This window comes from Caloenas nicobarica, chromosome 1 (assembly GCF_036013445.1).
Source record: "Caloenas nicobarica isolate bCalNic1 chromosome 1, bCalNic1.hap1, whole genome shotgun sequence".
NCBI classification, from domain to species: domain Eukaryota; kingdom Metazoa; phylum Chordata; class Aves; order Columbiformes; family Columbidae; genus Caloenas; species Caloenas nicobarica.
In genome coordinates, this window is record NC_088245.1 from 16,426,881 (window position 1) to 16,443,372 (window position 16,492).

A 16,492-nucleotide genomic window follows, 5' to 3' on the forward strand; every position below is an offset into this window, starting at 1 on the left:
ACTGTGTGCGTTCATAGAAAAGTCCCAAGGCAACTGTAAAATCTATCACACTTTCTTAAGGAGCACAAAGATTCCCTGTGAAGTCACAGCAAACTTCAAGTTTTATTAAGTATTGACTGTTCTTAAGGAATGGCTTTATGAGTTGGAACAATGTCCCATAAGGGCTTTATCAATACTTTAATGGTGATTAGGGCTTGGATTAGAGTTTAGAATGGTTCAGTGCCATGAGGGAATTCTATCATTACTGCTGATAAAATGTGTAATTACTGCTGGTAAAACCTCCTTGCCATAACTCATCTATGCCACCCACACACCATAAACATACTCGGGAAATATGGAAAGGGTTGTGTGGTGGTTTCAGCTTGTTTATTCGTATATTTTTTAACTTTCTGTCTATTTCTCAGAATTTAAAACCAAGAGCCATAGTGGCAGTGAGTCATACTGTACCAAGGTTGGAAGTTATGAAAATATCTACTAATTGTAAAATCATTAATTTAAAATGACTCTGAAATTGTCCTTCTTTTGATTTCAGTACTATTAGAATATTATGCCTAGTGGTTTCTTCCAGATGCCAAGAGGGTAGCTTATATGCTTTGTAATCCTAATTTAAAAGCACTGTGATCATTTGGGGTTTATTACTGTTTATTAATAAATAACTGTGAAAACTACAAAATCTCATCCCTCTTGCTTTTTCTGTGACTATAGCGCTTTATACAACATACTTTGCAAATTACCTAATGTCCTGATGTGCTCTCCAGCGCTTGGACTCTCATATTTCTAAATTAACAGATCTGTCTTTGTATTCCGAATCAACATTCATTTTATATATGATGTAGTTTTAAGTAGCACATCTGTAGTTACCAAAATCGTGCTAACACGCAGGCAGCCATAAATGGAAACATAAACTTGTTACAAGTAGTTGATATATAAAATCAGACTTACTTATTAGGCAGTCTTATTGTATAATGGAAACATAAACTTGTTACGAGTAGTTGATAGATAAAATCAGACTTATTTAGTTAGGCAATCTTATTGTATAACGTAGTAAATGTGGGCATCAGTAATCCTTTTATATTCACTTTCACATAACCCTCCTTGCTGTACAGCCTGTTGGAGCAAATCAGATAGAAAAGGAGAAATATTTCCATATTGCAAAATACAATATTTCCGTAGTGTACAATAATTCCATAGCATAAATACCCTGTTCAAAATCTTTCAAGAGAAAACTGCACGATGTTAATATTGGTCGTCATTAGAATGAAAGTTCTGCCTTAAGAAAGAAAAACACTGAAATTCCACATTTCTTTTTCCAAAGATTGTACATTCATCCCCATTTCTAGTGTTCATTAATTTCTAATCTCATCTCCACCTGGTCTATGTAATCAGGCAGTTTTCTAAAAGCCGATCCTCCAATGTAAAATGTCAGGTGGCCGCTTCTGTGCCTTCCAAGTCCTTCGGGACACACAAGTGTTTCACCTCCTCCTCCTCCTTGCAGATCAGTGTGTTTCTGCATCCCAGTCCAAAGGGTATCCCCACCGATTTTGACTTCCAAGGGTTCACGTTCATGTACCTCCCCCCCACCCCGCTCTCCTTCCTCAAATCCTGAGTCTGCTTTACAGCAAAGCCGGTCCCACAAAGCTGTAGGATTTTCTCTCCAAATGGGCAGATTGCTGCAGTCAAAACATTGTAGTTACATCCCTGGTTGTCTCAGAGCAGCAGAATCATCCGTATCTTCTGGCAGCACAGGGAGAACAAGTGCCCAAGACAAACTAACAGCACTGGTGAAGGAATCACACTTGTGCTGATGCTTGAAATTGCCTCTCTTTGCTTCATAAAATTATTTCGCCATGTGCTGGGTGTACAGTGGCAGTTATTTTAAAAATATGTGGCATTTTTATGATCAGAAGCTGGTTTAACAATTTGAAAGACGATTTTGTGATCTATGGACATCGAATAACCACAATTATCACATGCAACCTGTTTGTAACTCCTGTATATTCTGATTGCTTTGTGCCATCCCGTATTGGCTGAATGGGTTTAAATGGCTTAAAACCTCCAGAGTTACAGTGGCCTCATATGGCCATTTTATTTTTCCATTAATTTTGCTTAGGAGAGTAGGAGGACACGAGCGATTTGTTTGGGACTCATTGGACTTCAGTTTGCTCGACTGTAGCAAAAGCAGCAGCTCTGACTTCCTTGCCTGATGCAGGAGGTTCAGAGAAAGGGTTTCTGCTGGGCTCGGAGTGCAGGTGCTGTGCAGAGCCTTTCACTGCTGCTGCAGTCATGTCGTCTTCATGATTTTCCTGCTGGGAAGCTGGGAGCTGCAGCCGGGAGAGGTGCCCACGGTCACAGCACATGATGTACATGGAACCACGTGGCTCCGCAGCCATCCCAACCCCAGCTGTCCTGACACTCGCTCAGGGGCTTCTCTGTTCCTGATGTGCAACCTGCCAACGAGGTGAGAGGTGCTTAGGGGCACCAACAGAGAAGGCCTTGTCATATATTTTTTTAAAGCTCTCTGCAGCCACACAGGCTGACATAGAAAAGCCTCCTGTTCATATATTTATACCTTTGCACTGTTCTTCACAGTGGATCCCAAGGTACTTTGGTAACACTGATGTAACAGGCAGTGCTCTGACTATTATCATAAAATACTGTAATGTATTTTTATTTGCAAGAAGTTTCCCCAGTGCCAGCCTGGTGTACTAGATACCACCTCTATGTTTATTGTTAATCGTATTTATTTGGTTACAGTACGTACTACATTGAGAAGTTCCAGGGAAGGGAGGGAAGAGAGCAGAGATTTCAGTCTCCTGTGGCTGCCAGCAAGGCTGTTTATGTTGCTGTGGTTGTCATAGAAACCTAGGGAGACAATTAGAGCGTCTAAATGTTTTTCAAGAAGAATATGGCATTTTGGTTCTTTTGAATATAGGGAACTCTGTGGCTCGCAGTGGCTCTAGGGGATGTAGACCCTGTGAAAATAAATCTGACAAGGTCCAAGCAGCATGGGTAATGTGCAATGGGTACGCTTGTGAGATTATAAATGTAAGACAAAGAATAGAGATGTATTTATTTTTTTATTTATCCAGTTACATAAGCCTGACTCTGATATTCGAATAACAGAGGGAGGAGAGTCCTGCCCAGGGCACCAGCACAGTCAGGTGCTTTGCTGCCCTTGGTATTATCGAACCAGTGAAAAAAACCAAACCAGCTGTTGACATGCAAACCTTGCTGCCTCCAGCTCTGCCCAGGGACGTATAAAGGATGGTTTCAAGACAGTGAGCAAGAATATTCTTAAATTATTCACTTTGTAATAAAGGAAGAAGAGCTGTGTCTTCTCTCTCATTGTGGTCTGGGGGTTCTGTGTTAGGACTCTGCTCTCCAAGATTATGGGAAGTTTCGCATTCAGCAATAGCACAGAAAGGCTTGCAGTTCTGTTCTCTTCATGTGCATCAAATTATAAAATCCCCATAAAGTTGATAAAAAGCGCTATCTTGCTTTTACAGATGGGGCCGCAATGGGAAAGTTCCAATATGAAGCTCAGGTGGCACGAAAGAGGTCACGGGCAGGGTCCATCTCTCAGCCAGGACTGAATGTGGAGGTGATTGTTTTCAGAGCGAAACCCAAAATCTAGTTTTTCCCCACAATTGCAATTACTCCCACAATACTCTCGGAAGCCTTGGAACTTTCGTCTGTGTAATTGCAATAACCCACAAGGCCAGCCAAGAACGCTCTAGAAGTAACTTTAAATTGCATTAATATTCTTACAGTTGAAAATATAACCGCACAAGGAAAGGAGCTACTAATAGTGCTGTGACATGACATTAACCTTGACATGAGTATGTTGTCAAGACCACAGCAGGCCACAACTGTGAGCTGAAAGGCTCTCAGGAGTGACTCTGAGCAATCTCCCTCTGGAGAGAAAGATGTTGACTTTATACAGTAAACAATTATGAAGAAATAATAACATTATCTGCAGATCAGAGACAAGCCTAGAAGCCATCTTGTCCACAAAATTAGCTGGCAGGTCTTCACAGTCCCTGAAGGAGGACAATTGGGAACAAAAATCTATAAAGGGAGAGGAACTGAGTGATTTGCTTTCTTCAGCCATTTTTATGAACTTCATTAGAGGAACATCTCCCTGCCATGAGAGTTCAATGCTTCATGGAGAATCCTGCTTTTGTCAGTATAAAGAAGCTTTCTCCTCTCTAAGGGCATTCCGTGCAAAGGCGGGTGCAGCAGAGGCACTTGGGAAGCTCTTCATTTCCCCCGGCCAGTGCTCTCCTGTGCTCCTTCCTGCCCTGTAAAATTAAGGGCAAGTTTACAGATGCTCGGTAATGCTGTTACGTGTCACTGGGTGCCTGTTGCTCATATCTGTCAGTTTGCTGAGGATTTTAGCTGTGTCTCAGAAACCTGTTCTGGGGAAAAGTGGGTTTGAATTACCTGGGCAGCGCGAGGAATCAGGTCAGGCAGGCAGACCCTGGTTCCCAGCTGCAGGAGAGTTCCCACCACAGGAATGCGCCTAACGACCTTGGCATTCGAGCCTGGATGCTAACTAGATTCCAGTGGTTAAAAAAAAACCAATGGGAGTTCATTAGCTGGATTCTCAGACAACAGCCTGGTTTATGTCCAACGGGAGACATGCCAGTGTCTGTCACAGCCCCGGGAGTGTTCTGGGGAGCTTTACATTCACACAGTGCTGCCTGTTGTCTAATGCATAGCAGATGAGACTGTTAAAATTATTAGAATACTTTTTCTTTGTAGCAACGTTAGATTTTTCTAGAAATGTCAGGTTCCTTTTCCTGCTTGTACATACAGACAGACATAAATAAGCCCATTACACTTGTTTTGCTAGTCAGTCTTATAAAGATGCTTTTGCAATATGACAAGTACATTTGTAAAAGTTGCTGTGACTGCTTTACTAATGCCAAAAAATGTATGTGCGTATTCATACGTTTAAAGACTGAGAATCTATTTTCAGTTCATCATGGGGAATGGGTGTACAGACCTTTCCTGTTACCACAGAAAGGCTCACAGCACAGCAGCCTTCCAGGAATGAAGTACTCCTCTGTCCGCAGGTAGACGTTGCTTGTTTTGTCATGCAGGAGCTATTGGTAGAAGATTTTATTGCTGAAATGTTGATTTGGAATCTTTCTACAAGAGCCTGCATTGAAAAGTGCTGCTCAATTCAGCAGCAGTTAGCGGAGAAACCAGTACTTCTCTTACTAAGTCTTCAGATCAATAGATGAAGATTATACATAGGATTATGGTACTCATATTTGCAAATTCGAAAAGTAGTGGAGGGAGTAAATAATTTAGGAAAGTAGCAGGATCTAGAATATTTACATCTGCATGTATATCGGCAGCACTCAGAAGAGCTGCAGTTACAAACAATAGTCTTAGAGAAATACCTTTCTGGACAATATGCTAAATATTTTCTAATCACAGAATGTCGGGGATTGGAAGGGACCTCGAAAGATCATCCAGTCCAATCCCCCTGCCAGAGCAGGAACACCCAGATGAGGTTACACAGGAAGGCGTCCAGGTGGGTTTTGAATGTCTCCAGAGAAGGAGACTCCACAACCTCCCTGGGCAGCCTGTTCCAGTGTCTGTCACCCTCACTGAGAAGAAGTTTCTTCTCAAATTTAAATGGAACCTCCTGTGTTCCAGTTTATACCCATTGCCCCTTGTCCTGTCATTGGTTGTCACCGAGAAGAGCCTGGCTCCATCCTCGTGACACTCACCCTTTACATATTTATAAACATTGATGAGGTCACCCCTCAGTCTCCTCTTCTCCAAGCTAAAGAGCCCCAGCTCCCTCAGCCTTTCCTCATAAGGGAGATGCTCCACTCCCTTCAGCATCTTCATGGCTCTAAATTGAAATATTCATTACTTCAGTAGGAACCAGAACATAGAATCCCCCCTCTTCCCTCTGGGATCATTTAGGAAAGAAAACTAAAACGTATGCAGTGTCCAACAGAATTGAGTTCTGATTATCTTCACCGCTGCCAGTAAGTATGGAAGCCTGGAGCAGCCGGATGGCAGTACACAATGCTGGTTGTCCTGTTCGATTAGGAGTATGTACCTCAGCATAATAATATCTAATACATGTTAGTGAGGTGGGCAAAAACAGAAATGAAAAAAAAAGTCTGAAGCTTATTACAGTCTTTGTCAGCCTAAAATCTAAGCCACAAGGTCTTTTCTGGGAGGAGGACATTTGTGTAATCTCAGTCTAATGGTTGCACATACTGATGGCTTCTGGAGAGCTGGGGAGGTAGAGGAGGAACTTAAGAAATCTCATATGCATATTTTGATGCCATCTCTGCTAACTGGTAAGAGCTAATAGGAAGAACAGAAGGATGAAGGGATGCAGAAAATCGTGTCCTCGATTGTAGGTGAAGCCTGTGTTATTGGTGATGCAGGAGTAGGTAGCAAAGCAAGTGCAATTTTAATGTTCTGATCCTTCCAGCCACTCTTCCTGCTCAGGTCTTTGAGACATCCTGGTTTTAAGTTGTTTTAAAAGGGAATTATTTCATGGTGGACCTGATAACCGTAAGACCTCTTTAAGCATTTAAAAATATGGCAAGATCTATATATGTACTTAAACAATTTAAACTGAGGGCGGAATTTTGTTGTAACTTTAACAGAAGATACAGTCTCTTCATTTTTTTTAATGTTCAAGAGGATAAAAACTTTTTTTGGTATTTTATTTTTTACTGAATCTGATGCTCGAACAATTAATGTCCTTTGTGTATTTTATCCACATTTTAGGTCTAAAATAATGAGCAGAGCAACATGATAATCTAAACTGAAACTATTTACATTTCTTTAGAGTAATTACTTAAGAATTACTGTTAATAGCTCTAACTCATTATGTCTATTCAACCAATGGCAAATTCTGGATGCTTAAAAAGGACAAAATATACTCCTTGTCAGTCCTGTTATGAAGTGAATGTAAAAGTTTAGTTTATATGCTGAAGGCAAAATTTATTTCTTGGAGACACCCAGCACAAAATAGGATTTTAAAGCAGGCCTGGTTAGTTTGAAACATTGTCTGTCTGTCTGCTCTCTACCTGTTTGTTTGTATTGCACTTTGCTGCTGAACACTGCTTCCAGATCTTACTCTAAGTGACCATTTAAGAAGCATCCTGGTAGAGAATGATGAAGAGACACATGTTGATGGTTATTTGGGTTACTTGTTGTAACAACTGCTTCAGATGCTATAGCATTGATGTAACTAGAATAGGAGAACAAAAGTGGCCCTTGAGCTAAAACTTTCCCAACTGCTGGCTTGTGTTGGGAAAAAATTGTGTTGTTTAAATGGAAAACTGTTTGAGTCAGTGCTCCTCACCACTTAAAAGTGGCCCAAGGAAGATGATGCTGTGGTGTTTAAACTTGGAATTGACATCCCGTTGAAGGACAAACCTTTCTGCTCATGTCAGGCATTCTCTTGTCAGCTGAAATGTGACTAGAATAAACTGATCTTGTTTCCTACTTAAAAGGCTTGTTTGCTTCTAGATGACGAGGGAGATAGGCAGGAAAGCAAAGGAAAAAATTGCCAACATGCATGAGAGAGCTGGCAGTCTCTTGTCAGTGTGCTTAGGCTACGTGGATAATTCCTGCAGCTTTTCTCTCCCTCTCTTACAAAATGTACCTTGGAGAAAAGAGTCTGTTGTTGCTTCTCCAGCTGCTCATCTTTTCGGGGACGGACTGAAAGGCCCCCGTGCCTGCCCAGGGCAGCTCTCCCGGGGCCGTGGGGCATCCAGGCTGTGCTCGCCTCCCCGGCCCAGGGGACCGGGATGATGCTGTGCAGGGGGCTGGGACAGAGCTGGGGGTTTCCCCTTCTGCCTTCCAGCCAAAGCAAGAGGAACTGACTCATCTATGGGAGCGTGTGCATTTTTTTCTTTTTTTCCTGAGAGAGGAATACTTCCAATAGTTGTTTTTCACGTGTATTCAGTTATTGGCTCTGAGGTTCAGATTTAAATTAAAATCCTCAGTGAAAATTGCCTCAGCAGATTCCTTTAGTTTTTTGCACTCTGAAATGAATATACTAAATCAAAATTTTCTCTGCTTTGAGGGCAGAAAATATTTTTGAAAGATGCTTGTGGTTGGGGATTTTTATGGATAAAGAACATTCAGCAGGGTGGAACCCAGCCCTCTGTACACCAGCTTGTACCTTTAACAGCATCTCTAATCCAAATCTTACACACTTTTACTCCGTAATAAGCAACTCTTCAATAATCACATCATCTGATATAATAAAATTGTGATCTCTTCCCTTCTTAAAAGGATGAAGTTTTCACAGTATTTTTTTCCTTTTTGAGGGAAAATAAATTAACACATTTCTGCATTAGCCCTGTTGAATAATTCAATACGTTTGATGAGTTTAATTCATATAAATTATTGTGTGTGCTGTCTGCACGTGTAGTTCATTTCCTTGACAATGGAGGCAGTAAGATCAATCCCTCACTGGTACAAGATGAGCTGGAATTATTGATTCATTTGATTTAGAGTCATGACCTTATTTTAACTCAGCTCGTGGGTTAGTACAGGCTAGGAAATGGGCAGTCTGGTAGATGGCAGGTCGTACTTCTGAACAGCAGCACTGTGGGCATTTCTTCTGGCTTGTAGGATCCGAAGACTTTCTTTTTTCCTGTAGCTTTGCACAGCTGTCACATTAGCTTTGCATAGATGATAATGAGAGAAAAGTTTGAGGCTCTGCATGATTATTTATTTCTTCAAACCTGTGATTCAGATGATGTATCTTCCCATTTGGCATATTTTTCTTGGCAAAATAAGTATTGTTAAAAAGCACTTATTTATGTAAAGTTCCTTTGTAGTTGTCAGAGGCCATGGAAAATAGATGATTATTTTGATTTCTGCTGAGTTCTTCTACTGCCAGTTCCCAAACTTTGAGTCTCATGTAACAATGGAGACTTTGGTAGCCAGTGTTTATAAGTGTCATAAACTAGAGATAGTATAACCACTTATCATTTCTGAATGTTAGAAAAATCCTTGGATTTGGCATAGGTATTGCACCTGCATGCACAAACCAAAGCAGAGCAACACTCCATGTTAAGTGCTCACTCTCACAAATCAGGCATGAAATAATTATCTTGTTATAAGCGATCTTAGAGTATTACTTAAATCTCCTTGGGGCTCCATTTTCGGTTACGACGTTAACGATTTCCAGTGGATTTTAGGGCTGGCAGTGGAGGAATCCTCCTTTGTGTGGCTCTGTCGGTTGATGGGGTGCAGAGCCTCCCCAGGACAGCTGTGTGGGCAGGGATGCACCTTCTTTCCCCTTCCCAAACACCACTTTCTCTGAGCTTTTTAGGGCAGAGCTATTGCCACCTACTGGAATTAGAGAAAAGCTCCTATTAAAAAAAAAATTCTCTTCCATCATCTATTTAAAACTGTGAATGCAAGATCCTAAATGTGTAGTCTGGATAGATTTCAGTTGTAATGGCAAAAAGACGGTTGCTGGCAATAGTTAAAAATGTAGTTTTTGTGTCTAAATTGCTGTTACGGAAACTGAATGTCACAGTTCACTACTTCAGATGGAAGGTTAAGTTGGCCAAAAGGTTATTGTTAGAACTATTAAAATATAAACCTTATATGCATGTCAATAACTAGAAATTAAATAGAGCAGGGAAGCGCTAAAAAAAGGTACGCTGATACATGTAATATTGATCTATATTTTAAACTCCTTGTCCTTCGAGGTTTTTTGTATAAGTTCAACAAAAAAGCAAATTCAGAAAATTATTTTTACACCCCCACACTTTCCTTTTGATTTCAGTGGAAATTTCAGAAGTATAAATATTTTGTTCTCTCTTCACTTCCTACTGAAATATGTGTATCGTATACACTGGTATTTGATTCTTCATCTTAGAATTATGACTTATTGCTGTTGGTGTCCCTGAATTTTACAGTTTCAGACCCCAAAGTAGTCTTCCGGGTATACATAATAAACCCATCTTTGTCATGACTTCTTAACAGCATCTAATTTTTACATCTATGATTTCAACCCCTTCGCTGGGTGTTAAACAAGTCATCATCTGCCGGCTGGTTGTTGAGTATAGGCTTAGACTTGGATATAAGTGGATATAGAATGGACCTCTGTGCACTCAGTTTGTGCAGTAATATATTTAGATATTTGAGGATTTTATTTAAAGTGCTTTTTAAAAATGTTCATTTTATTTAAATATATCTGTAAATATTTTTAGTAATCCTTTCCCACACAAAATGCAAAAGATATTTTTTAAACAAAACCAAAACAATTTTTATTTTATGATATTTCTGTTACTTTTTTATAATTTCATTTTTTATTGAAAATTAGGGCAATTTTGAAGCTTCTCATAGAAAAATGAAAGAGATGCACCATTTTCCTTCATTGTTTTTGCTTCCTGAACAGCTACATTTGTACTGTTAACTATACCATATTTTGATACTTTGACCTATTGTCTAATGATTGAAGTAGTTAAAATGATCATAGGTAGAAATTCGTTAGGAACAGTGATATTAAGCTAAGATGCTTATTCTCAAAACTAATTAAGATTTTGCGTTTTGATTAGGTTTTAATTTGAATTCTGCCCATTAAAATTCTGGAGGCGTGACTGCTAGCTGTTTAAGTGAACAGATAATTATTTTTCTTAGTTGTTGTATGACCACTCACAAGTTTACACATTATTAATATATTATAATACTTAAATTAGCTATGATTTGCTCCTGATTTTGAAATCCTACAATTTAATTATTACTAGTTAATTTTAATTTGTACTGGGGTAAACACAGTGTGTCAAGTTGGGATCAGAATTAGAATTCTGTAGGGCACAGATACATCAGATGTTTCCTGATATTTTTATTAGCTTCTGATACTTTGGAAGACTAGGAAAAAGCTTGGGAAGAAAAATAACTCAATCTAAGTCTTGTGTGATTAAGGTAATTGTATGTCCCGTAACAAAAACCAGGTATTTGCTTATTTCTGCTCCCAGTTTTCAAGTGTGCTGTAGCTGGGACTGGTGTACCTGTGTACCTAACGGGTGCTGTCAGCTGCCGTGAAATCTCCGAGGGTTGGGCTTTAACACCAGGTATCAATGTTATTCTGCCTTTTCCTGGTGTCAGTCCATTTCTCAAGGGGAGGAGACTGCAAAAGACAATGAGAGAAGCTTGTAGGATGGTGCTCTGGTAGTAGCAGAGATTTGTTTCTCTCCATTCCTGGTAGAAATGATGGAAAGTGAAGCTTGAAACACTGGTGGTGTGACAGCAGAGTGGGAAGTTGTAGCCTGGAGGTGGCCAGCAGGACTTGGAAGGCACCAGGGTAGGATAAAACAAGTCTAACGGAGCAGCAGGCTGAACCTGGAGAGGACAGGAAGAGGGTACAGCAATATGAGAGAGAACCTTCAGTCCAGAAACAAATCCAAAACTGAATGTGTTTCACTGGGACGTTAGAGTTGTCTAATCAGACAGGGCAGCCTGTTCCAATGCTTGACAACCCTTTCTGTGAAGAAATTTTTCCTAATATGCAATTTAAACCTCCCCTGGTGCAACTCGGAGCCATTTCCTCTTGTCCTATCACTTGCTACTTGGGAGAAGAGACCAACCTCCTCCACACTACAACCTCCTTTCAGGCAGTCGCAGACAGCGATAAGGTCTCCCCTCAGCCTCCTGTTCTCCAGGCTGAACAGCCCCAGTTCCCTCAGCCGCTCCTCATAAGATGTCTTCTCTAGACCCCTCACCAGTTTCGTTGCCTTCTCTGAACTCTCTCCAGCACCTCAGTGTCTTTCTTGTCATGAGTGGCCCAAAACTGAACACGCGATTCAAGGTGCGGCCTCACCAGTGCTGAGTACAGAGGTCAATCACTTCTCTAGTCCTGCTGGCCACACCATTCCTGATACAAGCCAGGATGCTGTTGGCCTTTCTGGCCACCTGGGCACACTGCTGGCTCCTGTTCAGCCACTGTTGATCAACACCCCCAGGTCCTTTTCCCCCAGGCACTTTCCAGCCGCTCTTCCCCAGCCTGTAGCGCTGCCTGGGGTTGTTGTGACCCAAGTGCAGGACCCGGCACTTGGCCTTGGTGAACCTCAGACAACTGGGCTCAGCCCAACGATCCAGCTGGTCCAGATCCCTCTGTATGGCCTTCCTACCCTCCAGCAGATCAGCACTCCCACCCAACTTGGTCTCATCTGCAAATTTACTGAGGGTGCACTCAATCCCTTTGTCCAGATCATTGGTGAAGAGATTAAACAGAACTGGCCCCAGTACTGAGCCCTGGGGAACACCACTTGTGACCGGCCGCCAGCTGGATTTACTCCATTCACCACAACTCTGGAGCCGGCCATCCAGACAGTTGTTTACCCCGCAAAGAGTATGCCCGTCCAAGCATGACAGAAGGCAGTTATGTCTTAGAGATAGGTATTTCTATGTAGTAATCCTTTCAGTAAGGTCTTCTGCTTGGGTAAATGAAATATTAAGTAGTTTTTTTAATTCAGTAGTGTGTATGAGTGATGGTGAAATATTAGTTGTGATTGATTTCAGGAGATTTTAGCAGTCTGTAGAGTCTCTGTTTCTTTTGTAAGAAAGAAGGTAAAAGAGAGATCAGAAGATAAGAGCCAGTAAGGGAAAAGATGCTCAGTGTGAATAATTGAGTTATTTCTATATATGTTACATTCTGCCTCCAAGCACATCTGCAAGAAATGCTGATTTAAATGTAAAATCTTATTAGAAATTGAGTTCTTACCCTGCAGCACACGCTAAAGAAGGTACCTCTAAACTCTTTAGCTCTGTAATGGGCAAAACAACTAAGGTTCTGTTTGTTTGGAGTTTTTTTGTTGTTATTTATTTGTTTGTTTGTTTGTTTGTAGTTATCTTTGAATATGTGCTTTCAGTTTCCCAGATGCAGAGTACGCAGTACCAGTCATTCAGCTTGAGAAGCATCATTTTCCTGTTGGTATTGTTCTAGCCCTAGTAGCTGCTACTAAACTTACTTGGCATGGGAAGTGTCGCATCAAGAAAGGAAATGGCTTTGTCTCTTTAGTTTAAGATTTTTTTAAATATTTTGGACAGTGGCAGTTAGTATAGCTGTTATGCATTAAAGTGCCCTGGTTTCTGTTCTTTGTGCAGGCTATCACCCACAGCTCTATAGATATAATGGATAGATCCTATGGCAGGGGGCCTCAGCATCATAAAGACTTTTCCTGTCGTGTGCAAATGCATCAGCAATCTGCTGAGGTACAATTTGCTTTCTTGTTGTGAATGAAACTATTTTTCCAAGTTTTTGAAGTGCATGCTAATATATTAAAAACTCTTTGCCGGCTATAGCAGAAGGCTTCAGTAAGTGTCCCGAAACGCTGCTGGTATTTTTATGTAATGAAGGTTAAGCAATGTCTAGCTGAACACTGTGAAATTTTATGAGTACATTTTTTTTTCGAAGCTGCATCTGTTTGTTCTTTTCAGTTTTTTTCAATTGCCATCATCTGGTGCAAGAAGCTTCATCTGCATATTTTTAGCAACACCTGGTTTAATGGATGAGTTATTTCTCTGTATAAACTACAAAGTCAAAGCGGTAGATGCAAACTTCTCTAGAGAGCTCATCTTCTCTGAGGCACAGAAGCCAGTAGCTAGGGAATTGTGAGAAAGCTTAGGAAGTATTGATTTAGACATTAGTCACGTTTAAATTAATCTGTTCGCCTTCAGGGAAAAAGTTACACTTTCCTCAGTCCTTCAGATAGCATCTTACAGTATGTATATATAAAAAATTAAGCACTGAAAACAGCGGAGATTTTTCTTTAAATCAGAATATACTGATTTATAGTGATACTGTACCTTGTGGTTTCACTAGTTTCTATGGGTTGTGCTGATGTAACTATTTCGAATGTATATGGCTGGATTAGAGAGGCCACTTGATAGACAGGATAGATCAGGGGTGTCAGACTCATTTTCACCAGGGGCCACATCAGCCTCGCGGTCGCCTTCAAAGTAGTTACATTTCATACATGTATAATATATACATGTATAAAATGTACATGTATAAAATATACATGTATAAAATGTATAAAATGTAACTACTCCTACATTGATACAGTCCTAAAATTACACTTGGCCCTTTGAAGGCGACCGCGAGGCTGATGTGGCCCCTGGTGAAAATGAGTCTGACACCCCTGGGATAAGAGACAGTTTCCAGTGTTCTCCTTAGTTCCGTGTCTGACTACCACTGTTACTACACAGTTAATCTGATACCTTACTAAATTAGTTAGGGGTCTGTTCAGACAACTAAACATCTTTAGCAGAAAAAGAGGGACTTGAAGTTGTGAGAACTAACCCAAATGTCAAGGTCCAGATTCTTCCACAGGATGAGTAATTGCTTGTGAATAAATAATCTTAGCTGTTCCCAAGCACCTTCCACAAAAACCTTTCTCAGCAGCTACTCTAAATGGTGTCTGTTTGGTCCTCTGACCTTTCCATGCCCAGGCTTCAGGTGAAAAGATGAGCCAATAAGCTTGGCATAAATTTATATTGTTTGGTTGAATTGGTGTGATATAAAAGTCAGCATTCTACACAGGAGACTTCAAAAATCTCTTTAAAGGAAATTTTTAAAAAATCCAATATATTTCTGTTACACTGCAGACTAAGTAAATTGTAGATTATAATCATCTTGATAACCCAGACACAAAAGTCTGGCATAAGAACAGTCCTTAAGTAGTTTTACTCTTGTTAGAACAAAGAAATGGGGGATTAGTGAAACTGTGAATTGGGTCTAAAATCTTTCTGTACCTTCAACACCTGATGTTAAAGTTTATCTTGGAGCAGAATGTGTAATTTTGAAATATGCCTGTTCTAACAAGCATTTTAAGAAGATGGATGATCACATTAGTGATTTTCTTTAGAAGTAATTTATTTCCTTAGCCTGATTTGATTTGAATTTTGACCTTTTAAGACTTTTGATCTAAATCCATTTAAGATGCTTATGAAGGGCTTAAAAGACAATGAGAAGTCAGCAGCTTTCATACTAAAAATATGTGAACTGCTCAGAATGAAACATTTAATTCCCAGAAAAGCCGTATCTTTAGGGCTACAGAGTCTTCATTCTACAGCAAAGCAAAAATTAATGGAAATCTGAGGTCTCTGTCTTGTGCTGCGCTCACTTGCCTGTGCTATGTACTCTCCAGCCATTTCCCTATCTGCAGTTTTCAGTGTTGCACTTGAGAATTATTCCACAGCCAAATTGGCTCAAGTATTAGGAAAATTTAGATTGATTATCAAGGAAATGGTCTTATCCTGTTTCATCCTCTTGTTATTTGCAAGAACATTCAGACCATCCTCACCAGCTCTTCTTCTCTTACCTTCTTTTACGTGCCCTGTGAAGGTAATTTAAGGAGGTGAGGGGCAAAGCTTTAGGTCTTCTGAACTACAGACCATATCTGCTAAAGGATGGATTCTGTGATTATGAAACTAAGCATATAATGGCTGTAATTTAGAAATCTACTGCTGTTCTGATTTATTTCCAGTCAGTTGAATTGTTCGCATCAACTGTTGGAAGGTCAGGTTTTCACAAATTAGATCAAATGTGTGTCTTAAATTATCTGTGGAAAATACATATCAAAAGAAATTAACAGTAAAGATTTTCAGTGTAGCACTGTCATGTTTTCACTTTGGCAGTAATTTCAGAGGAAATGATGTGATGTGTCTTCACTGTTTATACTGATATGACGATTACCCAGCATATTGGTATTTACAAACTCTGCACTGGTACCTGAGTGCAGCATTTCACTTGTAAGTGTTTTACAGGGCATTTTCCTCTGTGTGTTTCAGCTTGTGAAGCGACGGGTTGCTGCTCCTTTGCCTTCCATTATAGATGTTTTCGTCATGCGGGACAAAATCCAGAGTTTTTATCTGATAGTACATTATACAGTAATTATTAATATATTCCTCAGCAAAATAACAGATAGCAGTAGAATTAGCACAGTAACAGAGCTCGAACAAATCTCTAGCCTCAAAGGAGACTTATTTTTGAATGTACCCAGCACTGCAAGATGCCAGCAAATACAGATATCTTTGCTTTTACTCTGTGTACCATGCTGGTTTACTACTGCAGGATAAGCAAAACTCAATTTATTACTGCAAAGTTTCTGTTAAATCTAGTCTCCAGTGCTATTTTTCCCCTTTCAGTGCACTGAATCTGCTTTCTTGAAACAGAATTTCCTCTCAGTTACGGGCAGAGAGCGGAGAATTGATGAGCAGCTTCAGCCATGGCAGGTTCCAGAGACATCTGGTTTTCCCGTGTATCATTTGTGTTCCACTCTATCAAAAGTAGGACACATCTGGGGAAAGATGGCGGGGGAAGGAAACATCCAGACCTCCCAGCGGTTGTGTCTGTATGAGTCAGCAGGGTGGTTTGTGCTGATGGAGATGGATTCAAGATAATAAAGCAAGTAAGTCTTTGTTTACAGCAGCGTTGGAGAGAAAGCATGAGGCTCCTCTCTGAGGAGCTGCT

General features: G+C 40.3%; 1 protein-coding gene across 1 annotated transcript in view; it reads left to right on the forward strand.

Annotated features, from left to right (window-relative positions):
* The window catches only part of SLC2A13 (solute carrier family 2 member 13), a 153,088-nt gene that overhangs the window by 129,433 nt on the left and 7,163 nt on the right, over positions 1–16,492 (forward strand). The window lies entirely within an intron of this gene.